The following is a 21,703-nucleotide window of genomic DNA, read 5'->3' on the forward strand; positions in this document are numbered from 1 at the left end:
CAATACAAATGAAAAAATGAAACTATTTGGTTTCATTTTTTCAGAGCAGGCAGTGGTCCACTGGACCACTGCCTGCACTGAAAAAATATTTTTGGCAACATTCACTAAGGGGAAGGGGTCCCCTGGGGACCCCTTCCCTTTTGATAATGAGTTAGCACCCACTTCACATGGGTGCTAATTGCGAATTGCTTTGCGACCGCGTTCGTGGTCACAAAGCAATTCTGCATTGCGGTGCGAATCGCAAATAGGAAGGGAACACCCCTTCCTATTTGCAAGTCGCATTCCCATTTTGCGAGTCGGTACCGACTCGCAAAATGGGAATGTGCATCGCGATGCCCGTTTTGCATGGCGCAAACTGCGAATTTCGCAGTTTGCGCCATGCAAAACGGTCCCTACATCTGGCCCCAGGTCCCCAGCTTTCAGTAATGACTTAGTGGGGGTCCCCGGATACCAATAATGATTCAGTAGGGGTCCCCAGGTTCCAGTATTGATAAAGTGGGGGTCCGCAGAAGTCAAAATGTTGGGAACCACTGTAATAGACCAATGAGGGCAGAAGGAAGAGGCAGTGGCAGTACAACCATACATTCCAACAGCCCTGATCTGATTCAGGCAGGAGACTCCCGATGTTTTTTGCCCAAAAGGGTTTTATTTTATCTGTCTCCTGACTAAAAAATCCTCTTTTTTAATGTACGTCAATAGGGAAAATCAATTCCCCAGGTTCTTTTCAAAATCTCTCTTACCAATTTCAAAATGTAGTCAAGAATGGTACATTGGATCACTGAAGGCGGGAGGAATGGGGTAGGCACATGGACTTGGATAACAGAGGCAGGAGAGAGATGGGCAAGGGCATCAAATTGAACTTACAGGGCATGTGTCAGGGTTTGTAGCAGCACAATATACCACACAGGGCAAGCGGGACAGCACTACAGCACCAACGGACCATGGGAAGCAATGGGGAGGTGACAGGACCATGCACAGAGAGGAGGGGAAAAAGGCAAGGGCAGCAAACTGACCATACCGGACAGGTATGAGAGATAACTGCAGCATGACGGACCATGAAGGGCAGGAAGGAGGGGGCAGGGGCATGAAAACAGAGCGGACAAGGAAGGATGGAGGGGATTGGGGCCTGTGTCAGATACAGCAGACAGGTGTCAGGCCCAGCTCCCTTAATGGGTGGAGTGCCTAGCCTTTAAGCTCGTTGTTGTGAATCTCTCATTGATGTCCCTGGATTCAGCTTACCTACTGCCTGACATCCGCTCCAGTTGCCGATGTTCCTGCATCCTGCTTACCTGCTGCCTGACTTCCGCTCCAGTTGTTTCTTTGCCTGTCTTAGGTGCATCTACTTCCGGACTTCTGACTTCGATGCAGGGCTTCTTCTTACATCGTATTTTGATTCTTTGGACATATATCGCTAACGTGTAGTGTCTGGTCCGTCAGCCTTCTTCTGCATCCCAGCATTGACTCGAGCTCTTCAGCCTCCTGTAAAACATAAAAGACGCAGTAATATTGTTGCCCTGTATCATATCTTAATTACTGTAGTAACTATTGAAAAACGTATCTGAAGTTTTCGGGACTTCTACTTGAATTGCAGTACAAACTTATTGAATTATTTTGGAAACAGAGCCATAATCTTTCTGAAAAGAAAAATCAGAACAAGAGTTATTCATATTGGTGATTGTGTATTACTCCCACATGAGATTAAAAAAACTACTAATCATCGGTATCTATTCTTATTGAAGTAAGATTATAAAATGTATGCACAGGAAATGATGAATAGTGATTGACTCAATTATGAGACAGCAACCTTTTTGACAAGTAAATCAATAGGTGAACATTTTGCCTACAGGGACATATGCTATAATGTAGTTAGGAATATGGACTTACATACTTACTGTTTTTAAGTTCTATTTGTTGAAGATGTAGCAAACTTATATTGACGCATTCTGCTTAACAATCAAGGAGGAAGGGACAATAGGTATGGGTAATATTTGTTGCACTTTTGTTGAGGTACGCCTCTTTTATTTGGAACACTAACAGTTTGTTGTCTGTTTTAGGTACACAGAAGGCCTGGAATGAAGTCATCAAGTATTAGTCTGGGTTTCGCACTGTCCTGTAGCTATCCCTTTATCCGGGTGAGTCAGGCTAGATAGTTATACCGATCTGTCGGACTTGCTGGGAGGTAGGGAATTATATCTTGTGCCCATTTCACTCGTGCGAAAAGGTAGGTTTGTGATAGTGTTAGCGCGTCAATTTTTAATAAGTAAACTTACAAGGGGATGTGTATAGGTCGATGAACTTTTGACCCCTTTAAGATGTTCTTACCATAGATCCAATATAGGGAACAACAATCAATACACAATAATCAATAATCATTGGTCAAACCAATAATAAATAATCAATGGAGTCAGTAATTGTCACACACCATGACTTTCCAGCCATGAATAACCACGCCTTTGGTAAAAGTTTAGTAATTTTATTTACCTCATATTAACAATGCTAAAATCACGTAGATTAATCTCAAAGGCCAGTCGAAACGCATATAAGAACACATTTTATTAACCAAAAAGGCACAAGAAACAAAACCTAATGAAAGCTTGAATAACAATACATTCTAAAGCATCAGTGCAAATCATTAGCAAAGTTAACTTCAATAAGGCTACGTAGTCCATAGGGTTCAACAAAGAAGTCCGCCAACCATTTGTCTCTGTAATTTGTCAGTAGTCTTGCAGATACCCTCAACTAATCCAGATTAGCACCAGCATGTGGGGCTTCATGCAAAACAATTTAGATCACAAATTTAGGGAACATCTACCTAAGGAAAACTAAGAAAACAAAGAGACTGTGCTTGGTGAGCGTGGCTCACAGGTGACTGAGGACAACGTTCCTCAAAGGCCTCCTTCCAAGGAGGGGAATTCTCCATCTACCTCTGGCACAAAGTCAATGTTCAAGACCAAAAACTTACAGAACAGTCATAAAAAGTCATAAAAAGATAGTTATTACTAGAGTCCAGAATACGGATGATGACATGGAAGCCGCTGACTCTGATAATGACCCTGATGTTGGGGATGATTCAGATTTTTGGACTGGACCTAAATCTAAAATTTTTAAGCTCTCTCCATCCTCCTATGACCCTTTCTCCTCCAAGATTATTTTGGATACTGAGGTAATCCCAAATTCGATCCCCAATTAATTCATCATCCAAATTCTACTGAATGGATCCCTTCAGATCATGTCAGTGAATATATTGCGGCTAAATTGTGCCTTCTTCTAGAGCAAAACTCAGGTCAGAATGGCCTAGACCCTCCTTACCTTTCCATATTACTTCCACCCCCTCCGTAGACTCCAACATGCTGACTTTCTTCTCCAAGTATGGGAAAGACCCTCGGAAAGGCGTGGACAAGGCTTTGTCTTCATGCCAAGACAAATTGCTTGACATTGTTGGTCCTTTGTCACATATTTTTCATATAGCCTAATCAGAAAGATTGGACAAAGAGGATATTGATGCTGATGAACTCTCCATGTGGTTCCAGAGAACCTTTTGTTTACTGGCAAATGCAAATTGAGCCATTACCCATGAACGGCGCAAAGGCTTGCTTCTAAAACTGGATCCAAAGTTTGCTAAGCTGGCCTCCAGAGATCTTGGCCTCAAAGCGAATGGACTTTTATTTGGTGACTCCTTTATTAAGGGGTTAAGTAAATATGTTACAGCCTTCTCCTCCCTCGACAAGGACTAGCAATCCCTTAAAAAAGATATATCCAACCAGGTTTATGCCAGGGCCGGTAGAGGCACGAACTGCTTTACCGGCCGATATCCCAAAAACCAGGGATACAAGAGTTCCTTTGTAACAGCATATCAAGACTTCTGTCCTCAATTCTATCCACAGCGTTCAAGAGGTTTACGCGACCAGAAAACTTCATATTCTCTCAATCTTCAGGTAGGTCTACCTTCTGGCCCTCCTTCTGTAGGGGGTCGTTTACAGTTCTTCCTCATCAAGTGGTGTACTATTACATCGGATCCTTGGGTTTTAGCCACAGCCCAAGGCTATTTCATAGAATTGTATGAAACTCCTTACAAATCTGCTCCTCCTCTTCTTCTCAAATTCTCAGAAAAAGCGTCTCTTTTCATTTCCCAGGAAATGTTTTCCCTGTTACAAAAAGGAGCAATTCAATGTTCTCATCCCCATCCCTTAGGCTTCTGAAGCACACTTGTCCTAGTTAAGAAGAAAAACAAAAAATTAAGACCAGTCATAAACCTCAAAGCTTTCAATCAATTTGTTGTTTACAACATTTCAAAATGGAAATTATTATACATCTGCTGGACTCTTTGCTTCAGTTCGACTGGATGGTCCATTTTGACCTCCAAGATGCTTATTTTACCATGCCCATACACTGCAGCCATAGGAAATTCCTCCAATTTCAATGGCAGGGGAAAACATATCAGTTTTCCTCCCTTCCTTTCGGACTATCTTCTGCTCCTTGGTGTTTTACCAAGATTATGAAGCCAGTAGTGTCTTTTCTCAGGGCCCAAGGTATCATTTACCTGGACGATATCCTTCTGATGTTCCAGAATCTCCATTCTCTTAATACTCAAATTACTATCACCTCCTTTCTTCTAACAGATCTCGGCTTTCTTATAAACAAATACCAGTCTGTTATGGTCCTAGCACATCAGATGGAATTCCTCTGGTCCCTCATAAATTCCTTAGACGCCACTTTACACCTCCCATAGTCTAAAGTTCATGCCATCAAACAAGAAATTCTTCATACTCTGAAACTCCCAAATATTTCCCTCAGATCTCTTGCAAGGATTGTCGGTCTGCTTTCCTCATCAATTCAGGCCATTTTTCCAGGACCGCTACATTATCAAGCTCTTCAGACACTGAAGATTTCCCATCTCCGCAATGGTCTTGCTTATTCAGACTCCGTTCCTCTAGACCAAGAGTCCAAACTAAAACTTCAGTTATGGCTAGACCATTTAGATGCCTGGAATGGCAGAACTATTTTTGTTTTACCCCATATTTTGTGTTAGAATCCGATGCAAGCCTGATAGGTTTGGGTGCCTGGTGTGGTCCGATATCGACTGTAGGTTCATGGTCTCCTCTGGAGTCCTCACTGCACATCAATTGTTTAGAGATGCTTGCAGGGTCCTTTGCCATCAAAAGCTTTAAAAAAAACAGAATCCAATGCTCCATTCTTCTCAGAGTGGACAATCTCTCTGCAGTTCGCTACAAAAACCATTTGGGTGGAACTAAGTCAAACCATCTAGCCGAGTTAGCAAAAAGCTTCTGTGAGCTCTGTCTCCTTCACAAACTATCAGTTCACGCAAAATATTTACCTGGCTCTCTCAATTCCATTGCAGATTGGCAGTCTTGTCATCTTCATGACTTCAGCAACTGGAGGTTTCATTCTTCAGTTTTTGAGCTTCTTCATCAAAAATGGGGCCCTTCCCAAATAGATCTATTTGCATCCCACCTCAACCACCAACTTCCCAAGTTTTTCAGTTGGCGTCCAGACCCTCTTGCCTTAGCAAAGGATGCTTTCCTTCAACAATGGTCTCAGCCTCTCAATTATGCCTTCCCCCATTTCATACTGATTAACAGAGTCCTTGCTCAGATCTGAAGCCAAAAAGCAGTTGGTGGTCATGGTAGTACCTTTCTGGCAATCCCATGTATGTTTTACCCCTCTTCTGGAATTGTGAACAGATTTCCCCTTCTCCTTCCATCTTTCCCGGACCTTCTTCTCAGTCTGGAGGGACACAGACACGACTTGATCCTCAACAACACCCTACCCCTGTCAGGCTGGAGGATTTCGGGACTTCCCTCTCTTATGCAGGTATTTTTCTGGAAGCTTCCCACTATATCAGCAAATCTTGGGCCCGAGGCACTACCAAGGGCTATAGATCCGCCTGGTTTCTTTGGTCTATCTGGTGTTTGGGAATATCTGTCAATCCCTTTTCAACAGATATATCTATCATAGCAACTTTTCTCACGTCACAAGCAGGTACAGGTAAGACATATTGCACAATAAACCTTTATCGTTCTGCTATTTCCATCAACCACAAATACGTCAGTGGGAAACCGATCGGAGAACACCTGCTCATCTGTCATCTGTTGAACAGAGTAAAAGCTTTCAATTCCCCATGCCAAAATATAGTCAAGTGTGGGAAGTCAATTTAGTTTTGCAATTGTTTATTTCATGGCCAACATATAAATTGCTATCTTTAAAAATACTTTCAGCCAAGTTGACAGTGCTTGCATGCTTAATCCCTATTAAACGTTTATCTGATGTCAGAGCTTTAGATGTTTCCTCATATTTTTTCACTCCCACAGGTATCCTCTTTAAGATTCTTAGACGCACCAAAACAAATTTATCTTCAGTATTTTACCCTTACTTTCCCGCTCAACCAAATCTCTGTGTTGGAAATTGTCTTAAAGTTCATGAAGAAAGAACAACACTTCTCGGAACATCCTCTCAATCACAACTCCTCAACTCTTTTCAAAGATCCCACATTCCAGTCTTCTCCCCTACATTTGCCTGGTGTGTCAAATGGGTCATGTCCCTAGCTGGTATTGACACCTCCATTTTTTGGGGCCCCTTCTACTCGTTCTGCTATGGCTTCAAAAGCCTTTTGGGCAGGTTCCTGATAAGAGGACATTCTGAGATCTGCTGACTGGTCTAATGATACTACATTTGGAACCTTTTATTGTAAACCTGTTGTAACTGCTTCGTCTGTTGTAATTGATATGCTATAAACAAGCACAATATGAGCCTCCGGTCTTGCCATAAAATATAGGTTTTCCTAGTATTTATGACGGAAAGTCTTCATTTTATTAAAGACATGGAGGCGAGTATTATCCCTCCACAAGCACTCTCTCTCTTTTTTCCCTCCCACAGTTTCTACTACACCGGCTTCAACATCTGCATAGGAAGAGATTGTTTCCCTATCAGACTGCACCATTGTCTACTTTGGAGACGTTTTCACCATCCTGCTCCACATCTTCTAGGCCCACGAGGATCCCTCTCTTTTCCTTTGGATAAACTTTCTTCAAGGCAGTTTTATTTGGATTTTGGCCTTGACTATTATATGTTTGATTTTTCCTATGCTTACCACTTAATCTTACTTCTCACTCAAGAAAAGAGGGCTGCTTGCAGTCAAGTTAGGTATAAGTCCTTATGTTTGGCCTCTAATTGGGTCATTGTACTCTGTTTTTATCTATGCCCATTAGCCTACGTTGCCTGGCCTCATGGGATTTGTAGTTTGTTCTTTTTCCTTGACTGCTGCTATTGAATAGAGCAAGATTAGAAATGCAGTGTAATAATACTCGCCTCCATGTCTTTAATAAAATTAAGCCTTTCCGTCTTAAATACTAGGAAAATCTACATTACCCCAGATATTAAATCACTCACTACATTTTCTTTGACATCATTGATATTACTGTAACATTGCAGTAAAACTGTTAATGGCGAGGGCGCGAGTCATATATATAATTGCATTATATGCAGGGGGTCGCGAGGTCCCCCCTCAGCCCTGGGACCATCACCTCCCCGAGGCAAAAAGTAAAAAAAGTGATGGAGGTCCTTTTCAGACTGCAGTAGCACGGGGGAACACCACATCAACACCTCCCCAGAGATATTGTTATATTGTGTGTGGGGTGCCACGCGCATCCCCCCCGCAGCCCCACTAGGGACTACCACCTCCCTGGGTAAAGAGTAAAAAAAGTGAAGGGGGTCCTTTTCGGACCCCCTGTAGCCACGGGGACTACCACCTCCTTGGGGCTTTAAAAAATAATACACAAGGGGACCCAGGCCCCTCCGCAGCCCCAGTGACCACCACCTTCCTGGGGCAAAGAGTCAAAAAAGTGAAGGGGACCATTTTCAACCCCCTGTAGCCCCGGGGATGACCACCTCCCTGGGGCTCGCACGCTGGAGAGGGGCCACACAGCCCCCCCTGGAGGAGCCACTTTTGGCCCTAGAGACAGCACCCCAGGGCCGACTTCTGCTATGTCCCAGGGTGCCCACTCCCAGGACATAGCTGTTTGTTTTGGATTGGCTGCAGCTTTGACAGCTGCAGCCAAGTCACAGCAAACACTTCAGTTTCTGACAGCGGGAAATGTCAAACAGATCCTGCTGTCAGAAAGAGGAGTTTTCATCTCTGTTCCCTGCAAGCAGGTATGCGTGTGCAGGGAACAGAGATGAAAGCATTGCTCCAGTGACCAGGGAGTTTCTGTTAAAAACAGCTGCCTGCTTGCTGGAGCAATGGGACTGCGGGGGGAGGCCTTGAGGCTCCCCTGCAGTCCCAGATAGCCCATAAAGGGCATATAAGAAAATAAATTAAGAAATGGTCAGGGACCGCGGGAGGCCTTGAAGCTCCCCTGTGGTGCCAGATAGCCCATAAAGGGGTACAAAATATAAACATTTTTAAAGAATAGCTCAAGTGTGAAGATCACAGATCTCCACACTGAGCATTGAGGGTCGAGTCCAGGTGTATCTCTGGTCATTTCCCTCCTTTTTCTTTCAATTGCAAATGTTTAAGGCTCATACTGAAAGGTGATCTTACTGTTTTTAATTGATAAATACATTTTTCTTTTCAATTTGTGCAGAAATATCTCATTCTAAGTGCATCATCCATCAAAGCCTAAAAAACTCTCTATTTCCCTTTCACTCTCACTCTCTTTTAATCTTTCTCCCACTCACACACCCACTCACACCCTTGCACACTCACTCAGATAGTCAAGCACCACTCACAGACCCACTCAGACCCTTGAGCACCCACTCACAGCACCACTCAGACCCTTGTACACCCACTCACAGCACCATTCAGACCCTCAAGCACCCACTCACAGACCCACTCAGACACTTACGCACCCACTCAAAGACCCACTGACAGCCCCGTGCAGCCAATCACAGACCTGCACAGACACTGACACACTCACTAAGACACTGATGCATGCACCCTCACACACAGACAGAGATTCACACAGCCACTCTCATGCCCAGATACACCCTTTTACACCTATTCTCACACCCAGAGAGATAGGCTGCAGCCAACTACTACCACACACGGCCAAAGGGCTGTGTGCAGAGTAGGGTTGGGTGGTTGGGAGAGTGGCAGAAGGAACTGGCTGAAGGCCAGGCCTTGCGGGCAGCTCCTGCTGCGCACAGGCGAAGGCCGTGCCCGGTGCAAGGTTGGTTGCTTATAGGGGGTTGGCTGCAAGGCCTGGCTGCAGGCCAGGCGCTCGGGCCGATGCCACCATGCTCAGCCGAAGGCCGTGCGCGTCGGTGTTTGGAATAACATATAGTAATGAAAATTACTACATGTTAAAAAAACACATAGAAATTCACTGAATAAAACAAAGATTACAGAGACGTTATAGCTAGGCTCACATTTTAAACATACAAAACCATAGAAATGCACCTGTTATAGTTAGAGTTATCTCAAGTAACTATAATTCGTGCTCTAAGGTAACTATAACTCATGCCCTCACCATGCACTGACAATTACCTAAAAAATTACAGAACTCATGATATCTTTGATAACATCATTGATAATATCAATGTAATATTTGCAGTAACATTTTTGATCAAAAAATTGTGCATGGCAGGGCCGTGAGTTAAAGGTACCTTAGAGCACGTGTTATAGTTACTTGAGATAAGTGTAACTATAACAGGTGAATTTCTATGGTTTTGTACGTTTAAAATGTGGGACTAACTATAACATTGTGCTAACCTTCATTTTTTTCAGTGAATATATATATATATGCATATATATATATATATATATATATATATATATATATAGTTAGTGAAAAAAACAAAGGTTAAAGTAACGTTACTGTTAGCCAAATGTCAGTGACAACATTAATGTTTTGAAACACCATAGAAATTCACCAGTTATACTTAGCAGAGCTAGCTATACCTTGCGCTCTTGCCATGCACTGCTTACGACCTCAAATATTAACCCAAGCTCAATCCACTGGTAACTTGGCACAAAGAAGTCAGGCTTAATTTAGAAGCAATGTGTAAAGTATTTGTGCAACACTTCAAACAGTAATACTGTGAAAATACCATGCTAAAAGATTACACACAAGGTCAGAAAAATAGAGCAAAATGTAATAAATAAAACAAGACCTAAACGGCCATATCCAATCAATAGACCTGGAGTTATGAATTTTTAAAGAATAAACTGTAAAATAGAGCCTCAATCCAGAAAGCACCAACAATGGTTATCTGGTTGCACTGGACTGGGTCAAAGTCAACATATCAGGCCAATTGTGATGGAGCACAGTTCAGATACAGTTCCAGATTAGTCCTGCTGAAAATTTAACTTCTCAAGGTGTGTGCTAAGAGTCCTGTTCACATTGGAGAGGGTCACAGGTAGCAAGGAGAGTGTTGTGGGTGGTGGTTGGCATGAAGAATAGGCTGTGCGTCGCAGACAAGAGGGCTGGTGTTTCACACTGGCGGTCCTCGATGGGCAATCGATGCTTGCTCTGTGAAGGTGGCAGCTCACACTGATTTGCATGCAAGCAACAAAGGGTCCATGTGAACGGGCCCGTTTGCAGTTGTGAAGAGTCCAAAAGCTTGATTCCAGGACCTTTGAGACACACCAAAGGTCCAGAACCTGGGAGGCACCACTTGAAAGTTCAGGAACTCCCTGCTGCTGGGTCCATGAGCTGGAGCTGGTTGGGAAGCCTTTTGTGTCCCTGAGACACAAATCAGGAAGCTATCAGTTTAGCCTCTTCGGTCACTCTGCGGTCCTGAGTTCATTAAGAAGTTGCAGGTCCGTTTTTTCTTCCCCAGGCAAGAGGGCAGCAGGCAGTAGGTCAGCACAGCAGAGCAGCAGTTCCTTTAGAGCAGCAGGCTAGCAGAGTGGCAGCCCTAGTAGCAGCACAATAGTCCTTCTTCCTGGCAAATTATCAAAAGTGTACTGAAGAGTTGGTGTCTGAGGTTCATTACGTATACCCAGATGTGCCTTTAAAGTGGGAGAGAAGCCTCTTGAAGCATGCCTTTGAAGTGTACAGATGACCTGCTCTCCTGACTCTGGCTCCATACTAACTATTGTGGGTATGCAGCCCTTTATGTGGTGACAGGACACAGCCCATTCAAATGTAAGTGGGGTTGGGCCCACCTCTTCCCACTCATCCTGCCAGTGATGGCCCATCCAGTCACACCTAAGATCCCCATTGTCTGTGGCTGCCTATTAGGAATACACAAAGCCCAACTGTCAGCTACCCCCAATCATGTGTCCCAAAGAAAGGCTGCAGGCATCAAATGGCTAATTCAAGCAAATGCCAACTTTCTAAAGGAGTCATTTTCAGAATAGGAATTTAAAATCCGACTTCACCATAAGTTAAAATTTTAAATTGTGATTCCAGAGACACCAAACATGAACTTCTTATCTCATCCCATTTGGAAGTTACACTTATTAAATGTAATAAGGCATCTCAAATGTTATCCTTTGGGAGAGATGGACCTTGCAGTAGTAATAAATGAATGTAAGAGTTTTTCACTATCAGGACAAGCAAACTTAAAAGTATACTTAAAAGTACTACTTTTTAAATATATTGCACCCTGTCCTCTGGGCTACCTTCCAGGACCCAATACAATTAAGCCTGTAGGAGGACAAGCAGACCCCCCACCCTGAGCCCTAATAGGCCCCGGGAAGCCCATCCTCTGAACCAAATCAAGAAAGAAAAGAGGAGGAAGGCCTCCCTTTCTGAGCCTTCTTAGGCCCCGGGGACTCACTCTCCCAGGGGCATAAATATAAGGGGAGGGGCATGCCAACCCACAGCACCCAGCTAGCACACGTTGTGGGATGTGGGGGGGCAAGAGGGCCCCCGCAGCCCCAGCCTGCTCCCCGCATGGTTCGGAAGCTGGCATTGCTCCAGCTCAGAGAGGGCAACTAGTTCTGCTGCTCCCTCCTGGTGGGAGCAATATGTGCTCTTTTGATATGGGCAGGGAAACAGAACATGGCCTGTTCCTAGCCGGCTGGAGCATTTTTAAATCTCCCAGAATCTGAGAGCAGATTTAGTGTTAGTGTTAGTCTCAAACACATAAAACCACTGAAATTCTACAGTTATAGTTACCAATGCCCACACGCTTGATAACTTGCACTATCCGCGCTGCTCATATATGCACAGATAAATATATATATATATATACATATATGCATATATATGTATATATATATATATATCTATCACACAAGTCCAACATTTATATTAGTGACAGTCACTCCAACACGATGGACATGATAGTGACAACGGTCATGGCACCTAACACCCAGAATCACCAAGGTGTTCAAAAGAGTGTGTATGGGGTTCCCTTCCCCTTGAAGGCAGATAGATGCACCAGTCAGAAGCCAGGGAGAGAATGCAGTATCAGAGGCAGGGGAGAACGACACCAGGAAGCAATCTACTTCAGAACCAAGTAAATGGACAAGACAAGATAATAGAGTGTGTGTTTGTACTCACCAAGATGCTACCATAGCTCCAGGAAACTGGGCTTATTGGTCAGTGGTACAATGAGCTGGAGCTGTGTGTCCAGCTGCTCCAACACGTCACTTGCATGCTTAAATCAAATGTCTGAAGCTATAGCTAGCACACTTACTTCCAACTTTTCATTCCTCTTGGGTTTCATGAGCATTCAATGTGAGGAGGCTTACTAGTATATATGTAGAAGAACATTTGGGGAGGGTGGCTGCTGTAGTGGGCTTCACCCATGCTGTACCTGGACCAGTTCGCCAGGAAGGTGCCAGTCACATATGAGGGGCCTCCACTGGCTTTGTGCCTCAAAGTACCTTGTGTAGGGGCTCTTCCTTCCAGTACAAGAGAGACACAAGAATGAAGCTACCTTTGAAGGACGGTTCAACGCAGGCTGAATTGATGATCCAGAAAGATAACATGTAAACAAATAACTGTTCCCAGATGAATGATTTACAATCGAATGTATAATTTCTATAACTGTATGTTTACGGGTGACACCACTCACTATCCCTACAATACCTCAACTCTAATAAATTCAGTATCCCACACTATGGTGAACAATAACTCATTTTTTTCATTTTATAATTATTATACAATTCAAAAGTGTACAGTGTAATTTACACATCGACAGGAGAGAAAGAGACTAACCCCATACTTATATGATGCACAAACCAGGTGGGGGACAAAAGAAAACAATCAATAGCATAAAAGTACTGAAAATGTGTTAAAATGCTGCTAAATAACGTCCGATGTCCTAGGTCATCACAGGAGCATCTCGACTCAACGATGATGCATTAATTAGCAAATCGTTAGCCGCAAATATTGCATCAATTTCTGAGTCTCCTAAAACTGAAATGTGCACAACACAATCTTCCGAGCTATACAGTACAGTTTAATGAAAGTGAAAGTAATAGTACTTTTATTGTTCGGTTAATAAAAAACAAAAAAGCGTTAACGAATGCAATATTTCCTCAATAAATTTAAGAAAGCTGAATTTCAATTGGATGTTCAAACAATGAATTAGAGCTTGTCTGCTGTTTCTTATTTTTCAAATGTTTAAATGGAGGCGAAGAAACTGTCTTCCTACATAAAAATGAGAACTCTCACCATAAAAACATAAAAAGCTCTATGCCAGCCTATTTGCAAAGTTACAGACTCACAGCATGAAAGATGTTCATTCCAGGCTAGCACTGTACATTCGCTGCTCCCTTTATTTTCTAAGGCGTCAGAGTGTACCGATCCAACAAAACGTCAAAAGTTGTTCCGCATAAAATTAGTGTACAAAAGGTCACATCCTGCATGATTATACGCTTTTTGATATTTCATCATTCTGTGACACTAAACTTAATTTTTTACAAGTGGGGTTGGACGTGACAAGCAATTTTCCCTGGAAATACATAACTGTGAGAGGTAGTAGTTCTGTCATAGTGCAATACTCGCCTGACATTTTTATACCTATTTCCATTACCACTCTACACATGTATATATTTTTTAGGAATATATGGTGAAAACTTTTAAACTCATTTGTCAGGATAATGTTAATGATAATATTTTAAATATAGTGTTTGTCTGAGGAAACCCCATTTCAAGTTAATACTCCTTATAACTGTTGTTGTCAGAGCGGAAATGTCCCCCGCATGGCCGGGGAGAGCTTGTGTACCTCACCATTTAGGCTGCCATTAAAGTCACTGTAATGTGTACAGAATTCAGATTTTTGCCTCAGTGAACAAAACACAATCGGATTCACTGATGGCCTTAAACTGATACCCAGACCATGGCTTTGGGGTCTGGGAGGGTTAGGAAGGGGGGTCCCTGGGGAGACCCTATTATAGGCCTCCTTTTGAAAGTAAACTATATATTGTTAACAAGCTGACAATGCTAGCAAAATGAATATTGGTGGAAAGGACAGGCCACTTTGTCTGTCACTTCTTTTTGGAGAGGTCAGCAGCGACCTTTCCTTATGGGCCAGGAGGCCATGCCAGCCTCACCTTTTGACATAAAGAGTGTTTGTCAGGCCGAGCTAAGGTCTGCCTGACAGACACTCTTTATTTTCAAGTGAAGCAGCCAGAAGTTAGGCTTCTGGCTGCCTGCGCTGAACTTTGACTGGCTAAAGATGTTACAGTTCCTGTGGGTATGACCTCTTCAGCCTGGCAAGGCGCTTGGAGGATCTCCCCCTGATGATGAGAGGGCGAGACCTGGCGTTTCAGTTTTAAACCTTGAAGTGCCCAAGACTGAGTGTCTATCACTGATACCTCATCACAGAGTGAGGCGGGTCAGAAACTCTCACTGACCCATCCTACTCTGTGACGAGGTAGGGAGTGCCACCTCATCAGCCATCAATCTCAACTCTCCTGGAACCTCTGAGGTTTCCCCCTTCAAGACACTGCAGAAGGTAAGTGTTGTGTAATGTTTAGTGCACTTGTGCATGTGTTTATGTATGAATGCATCTGCATCTGTCAGTGCGTGCAGTGAATGGGTGTGTGTGTGTGTTATGTTGTCATGGTGCTAGTTAGGTTCGGGAATGGAATGCGTGCGGGTGAGCGGGGTGGAATCGGGGGAAATTGGGAGTTGGATGTGACTGGGAAACAAGGAAGGAGACGCTCTTGTTCGGCGGAAATAAATCTTACGAGTTATACCAAACAACGCGTCAGTCCCGTCACTACACCTTTTTGGCGACGAGCGTGGGATGTGATGCAGTCACATCAGGCATGCTGACACTCGAACAAGACGCGTTTCTAATTGCGGACAGCTGTCAGTGTGCATCGGAGTCTGACGAGCGACGTACTGGATGAGAGGACTTTGATGGAGCTGTAGTTGCTGTAGCCGATGATCTGTGCCACAATTGATGAGACTTTTGGGATTCGGGTGAGGTCTCTGGATTCTTTGTTGGAGAGAGCAGTTTGTGACTGAGAGCGTCAATGTTTTTTTAAATCTCAATGTCACCCAGCTACGCTTATTCACTACATCTTGTGCACAGCAACTTATAGAAAGAAGGACTTTAACGACTATTTCTTCAGTGAAACTGTAACTGAACTATAAAGAAAGTACTGCTACTGTTCTGCAGCTGTGTTTACAGTTATTTGTATTATGGCTTCCTCGATCAATTTACCACCTGTTCTTTTAGACATGCATGGTCAACTAGCCATTCAATGGGAGGAGTGGATAGATTTATTTGATAATTATTTATTGGCGTTGGATGGCCAACATTTTTCACCTTTGAGGAAGAAAGCTTTATTATTAAGTACTATTGGCAAGGAAGCCCATCACATATTTAAGTACTTACCTGAAATTTGCGATGATGATGGTCAACCTTTACAGAATGTTTTTGAGGAAGCAAAATTACGCTTGGAGAAGAGATTTTCTAAAGAGGAAAACATCGTTATGTCACGTTACAAATTTTACACCAGACCTCAAAGAGAAGGAGAGTCACTAGATGATTTTATTTCAAGCGTACGAGAACTGTCAGTGAAGTGCAAGTTTGGTGCAATGACGGATGAACTGATTCGAGACCATCTTATAGTTCATTGTCGGAGCAAGAAAACTCAGGAGCGGTTATGGGCAGCGAAAAATCCATCTCTTAAGGACGCAATTGGCATAGCCAAAATTGTTGAAGAATCGGAACATTGCATGAAGGAAATTAGTAAAAAAGACATTTCCTCGGGGGCGGAGGATGTAGCGTTTGTTTCAAAGAAAAATTTGGCTTCTAAGAATGGCAGCTTAGGTAGTAAACAACCTGTGTATGAGGGTAAACTTGGCAGATCAAAAGGATGTTCTAGGTGTGGGAGTTCTTCTCACAACAATGATGCCAAGTGGTGTTATGCACTAAACAAGGAGTGCAGAAAGTGTGGTCGCAAAGGGCATTTTGCTCGCATGTGCAAAGATATGCATAGAATGCGTGTGGCTATGACTGATTCAGTTGCAGAGGAGAGTGGATTGGAGGATCGGGTACTCCTTGTGAACTCTGATGGAGCAAATGTACAACGAGAAGTGAGACCGAGGGGCATTTTTTTCAGTTTTAGGCAGAAATGTTGAGTTGATGGTAGATTCAGGCTCATTGTATACTATTGTACCAAAATCAATGTGGATGGAGAACTGGTCTGAGGTGCCGTTGTTACCCAAGACATCAACCCAAGAGGATATCAAGGAGCTGAGATCAACGTTTTAGGATATTTTGTCTCACCCATTCTCTTTAAGTCAAGGAGCATTGAAGGGAAAGTATATGTAGCTGATAGCGGTCCTCCCATATTAGGTTGGGCTCATCAATATGACTTACATATTGTTATCGATCCTCATTCTGCTGAGAAGGTGTTAATGGTGAGTGATGCAAGCCTAAATGAAATTTTAAGGGATGCGAAAGATGTTTTTAGTGAAAGGTTGGGTGAGTTGAAAGGTTATGTTCACAAAATAATTTTGCAAAAAGGAGCAGTACCTGTAAAGCACAAAGTTAGAAAGGTACCTATAGTAGTTAGGAGTGAAGTGAAGAAAATGTTAGATGACATGATGAAAGAGGGTATCAGCGAGCCGGTAGAGGCGTCTTCCTGGATTTCTCCAGTTGTTATAACCAAGAAGTGTGATGGAAAACTTTGTTTCTGTGTGGATTTGAGAAGTGTGAACCAATTTGTGGTGACTGATGTATTTCGGTTATCAAACATAAATTAACTTCTGCTATTGCTTAAGGGAGGTAAATTCTTCTCTAAGTTAGATCTCAAGAGTGCATACCATCAGATTAGGTTGCATGAAGACTCCAGGCAATTTACAGCATTCATAACTATGGAAGGCACTTTCCAATTTACCAGAATGCCTTTTGGACTGTCTTCAGCTGCCAGTGTTTTCCAACGAGCGATGTCACATATCTTTAGAGGGTTACGAAATGTAGTATTTTTTCATGATGATATCTTGGCTTTTGGTCAAACGGAAACTGAGCACAATTCGGTCCTCAAGGATGTGTTGTGCATACTCGGAAAAGCAGGGTTAACACTGAGGAAGGATAAATGTACATTTTTAGCTGAGGAAATTGAATATTTGGGCCATACGATTTCTGGTGAAGGTGTTAAACCCAAAGAAGACTTATTAAAGGCTATTAAGTCTGTATCTGTTCCATCCGACAAAGAACAATTGCGTTCTTTTATGGGGCTCATTGAATACTACAGCAAATTTGTAGAAAATTTTGCGATGAAAACAGAGTGCCTGCGGAAACTGTTGCGTAAAGGAGTTGGTTTTGATTGGGAACTTGAGCAACAGGAAGCGTTTGATGTGGTGAAACAAGAAATTTGTAATGCAGGTATATTGACACCATTTGACACACTCCGCAAAACAATTTTAACTGTAGATGCCAGTGCATGTGGCGTAGGAGCAGTGTTGTCACAAGTGCAGGGGAAGAAGGAAGTAACAGTAGCTTTTGCTTCGCGCTCACTGACAGAGAGTGAACGTAATTATTCGGTGATTGAGCGTGAGGCGCTAGCTGCTACTTGGTCTGTAGAGCATTTTAGAACCTTTTTATGGGGCATAACGTTTACTTTGCGATCTGATCACAAACCCCTACTAAAAATCTTAAGTCCAGGCGGGGCTGGTAAGGGCTCTGCCAGGTTGGCTAGACTAGCCTCTAAGTTACAGGAGTATAAATTTGTGATTGAACACATTCCAGGTTGGAGAAATTCCCAGGCGGACTGCTTATCTAGATTACCGTTGGAATGTAAAATTGTCAATGATAGACATATGGTTTGTGAAGATGAGGAAGGTGCAGTAGCTTGGTTGTCTGATGTAGTAGTCTGTGGAGCTGGTACCTTTGGGGTTGAAGACTGGGAGCGATGTATGGAGAAGGATACGATATTGAGTGAAGTTTTACGTATGGTTTTAAAGGGAAAAAAAAGAGAGAGTGCAGTCAGTTTAGCAGTGCGACCCTATGTGAAATTAATCGATGAATTTACATTAACCAATGGAAAGCTCTTAATGAGAAATGACAAATTTGTACCTCCAGAGGGTATTAGAAGGAAGATTTTTGCATTAGCTCACGAGGTTCATCTGGGACAGACTTTGACAAAGAAAAAAGTTAGAGAGAATTTTTGGTGGCCTAGTATGGATGATTTGATTTCTCAATGGGTGGAGGATTGTGAGGTATGCAAAGAAAGTGAAAAGAGATTAAAAACTGGAGCCACGAGTGTGTGTGGACACATAGAAGATCCAGGTTCAACATGGAGTACTGTTTGCTTAGATTTCATTGGTCCTATTCAGGATATAAGGAACAATTTTCAAAATGCTTTAGTCATGGTTGATGTTCATTCAAGATGGATCATAGTCAAATTCCTGCGTGATATTACAACGAGAAGTACCATTGATACCCTAAACAGTGTTTTTCTTGAAGAGGGTCTTCCACGTATTTTGATAACTGACAATGGAACCCAACTCACTTCAAGAGAGATGAGGGAGTTTCTCGACAATCAGGGAATTATTCATCACCGCACTGCTTTATACAATCCTCGTGCCAATGGTATGGTTGAGAGAATAAATTGGTTGGTGAAAGGTACCATTCTTATGGTCATTCAAAGTGAGAAAGATGTGACGAAAATGGTGGAGGATATGGTGTGGGCTCATCGCACCACCATTAACAAAGCAACAGGTTGTTCTCCGTTTGAAATGATGAGAGGCAGGAAACCAGGTTCGAAATTAACTCCTGCCTGGTTGTTATATACTAACCCCAAGTCTGTTGAAACTAGGATTGAAATTTTAAAAAAAAGTGACATAGTCGAAGGGGATTGGGTTAAAATCAAACGAGGAAGGTTATCTGGTGGTCTTTCGAAATTTATAGGTCCATTTAAAGTCAGTCAAGCATGTAAAGATTATGTAGTACTAGAGAATGGAAACAAATGGAATATACGGAGAGTAGCATTATATCAAAAAGGGAGCGTTAAAAATGTGAAACTGTTGCGTGATGTGTCAAGTGGCAATAATTTTATGATGATGAGTGATGAAGAATTGGGCTGTGCGTCCAAGAATAGAGTTGCCAATCATTCTGGTAGCAATCTTTCTCAAAGATGTGACAGTAATCCTGGTGATTGCACTCCAGAGGTGAACATGTACTGTCGGAGTCAAAGAGCTCGCAAACCACCTCGCTACTTGGAAGACTATGTTCAGTTCAAATGAATCCATTGTTATGTCTCTCTTGTTAGTGTTGTGTACATTATATTTGTTTTTTTGTTTTTTCTTTTCTCTGAGCATTGATTGTGCTTTAGCAAATTTGTTTTAGTGTTGTAAGTTTTCTTTTTCAGAAAGGAAGGAGATGTGTTATGTTGTCATGGTGCTAGTTAGGTTCGGGAATGGAATGCGTGCGGGTGAGCGGGGTGGAATCGGGGGAAATTGGGAGTTGGATGTGACTGGGAAACAAGGAAGGAGACGCTCTTGTTCGACGGAAATAAATCTTACGAGTTATACCAAACAACGTGTCAGTCCCGTCACTACAGTGTGCTTGTCAATGGTGGGTGTATTTGTGCACACTTGTGAACGCATGAAAGTGTGAGTGGGTGTGTATTAGATAAATTAGTGTATTTGTGTGTATATGTAGCCCGTCTGTCGCCATTCTTGCTTTAATTACCAGCCACTGGGAGAGGTGTGTCCTGGCTTCTTTTGTTGAAAAGTTTTCTAGTCCCCCTCAATGGAATCTTTTGCCCCATTTGTGTCAGACATGGGTGGAGAATATGGGTCACTTTGTGTGTGTCCGAGGGGAAGCATGGAGCATGTGTGCGTGCTTTACTGTATGAGGATATTAATTCATCTTGGGATTTGTTTGTTTGGATGGCAAGTCCCAGAATAGATCAGCATACCAAGACTGTTCCTCCATGTCCAACTGCAACCCTTCTCTTGGATCGCCCTGACGGTCTAAAAAAAGTGATAGTAAGCACGTGCATGTTTGATGCTTTTGGGAATAATCAGTCCTCTGACCTTGGAAGCTTGAGTGAGGCTAAAAAGAAATATTGACAAAATGTGCAGCCTAACAGAGGATCTGGATGAATCTTAAATAAGCATTTTTCCAGGAGACCTTTTGTTTACAACATGGGAGTTCAATAAAGCCTGTAGGCAGTGGTTTATTTTTATACAGGAGACCTTGATAAAAATAAATAGGCAGTCTCTTGATTGTGAAAACCTTTTGTCAAAGACCATAGACAATGAATTTGTGATTCTGAACAACTTCTTTGTTAAAGCCAACTGGTAGGGCTCTGTTGAAAGTGAAATCCATTTTAGTAAATATAGTAGTCAATAATTATTAATTGTGAAAAGGTTTGTGTAACATTGCTTCCTCTCTATCCATGTTCATTTATATTTTCATGTGTAGTATTTAACTGTGTGTAATGTATTATTTTTTTTTTTTTAAATAAGGAGCACTTCCTGGGTCTGCAGCGTTTTAGGGTGAAGGGGGGTTGAGTGGGATGTAAAATGTGGGGGTCTCTAAAAGGGCATGGTAAAAAAAAGAGTAACCCTGAATCTTTCCCAAAAGGAATTGCCTATGTAATTAAGGGGTGGCTTAAAACATGAACACAAAAATCCTATGCTTCTGACATAACGCCACTTAACTAGCAATATCTGTGAGAGTTATTGCATCCAGACATCACACAAATTACAGAGATACATGTACAACAAGCTAGAGCCATTGTCTTTTCAAAAGCAGGTTATTAATATTGTATGAAGCAATAACAATGATCTTGTTATAAAAAGGTAGAATTGAAAATATTTCAATTTTGAAACAAAAATATAAGATTGTGAATTAATCATACCAAGGCCTGTGGAAGGGGGTTGTGATACGCAGAGTGTGGCAATCACTCCTAGTATCCACTTTGCACTACTTTCCTCTGCAGTTATTCTATTGGATATGTGAACATTCTTTCCACCCCACAATCTTCTCAAGTCGTCCATATGCATATTTGACTCCTCAAGCCTCCCCTCTTCTGCACCTTCTTCTTACTCTCTCCTTCTCCACGTACATTGCTTCTCGTTTATTTCACCTTCCTCTACACAGATTCTCATTCACACACCATTCTCTTTTACTTTTGGCCAGCCTTGTACCTATTTCACACACTTCAGCATAGTTTAGAATCACAATTACATTGACACATGTTACCAATGCTCTATGTGCTTTGCAGAGAGGCCGAGGACTGGATGAGCATGTGTTCTGAACACCTTTTTGTCCCACTGACAAGCACTGAAAGTGTGTTGTACTTTCTTCACCTCAA

At 42.5% G+C, this 21,703-nt stretch overlaps 1 long non-coding RNA gene across 3 annotated transcripts in view; it reads right to left on the minus strand.

Annotated features, from left to right (window-relative positions):
* Positions 1–21,703, minus strand: part of LOC138295610 (uncharacterized) — a 268,864-nt gene that overhangs the window by 55,317 nt on the left and 191,844 nt on the right. For all 3 annotated transcript variants that reach the window (XR_011203642.1, XR_011203640.1, XR_011203641.1), the window contains exon 4: positions 1,290–1,479. This is a non-coding gene — a long non-coding RNA (uncharacterized lncRNA). The remainder of the gene's footprint in view (positions 1–1,289; positions 1,480–21,703) is intronic.

Source organism: Pleurodeles waltl, chromosome 5, assembly GCF_031143425.1.
Source record: "Pleurodeles waltl isolate 20211129_DDA chromosome 5, aPleWal1.hap1.20221129, whole genome shotgun sequence".
Lineage (NCBI taxonomy): Eukaryota > Metazoa > Chordata > Amphibia > Caudata > Salamandridae > Pleurodeles > Pleurodeles waltl.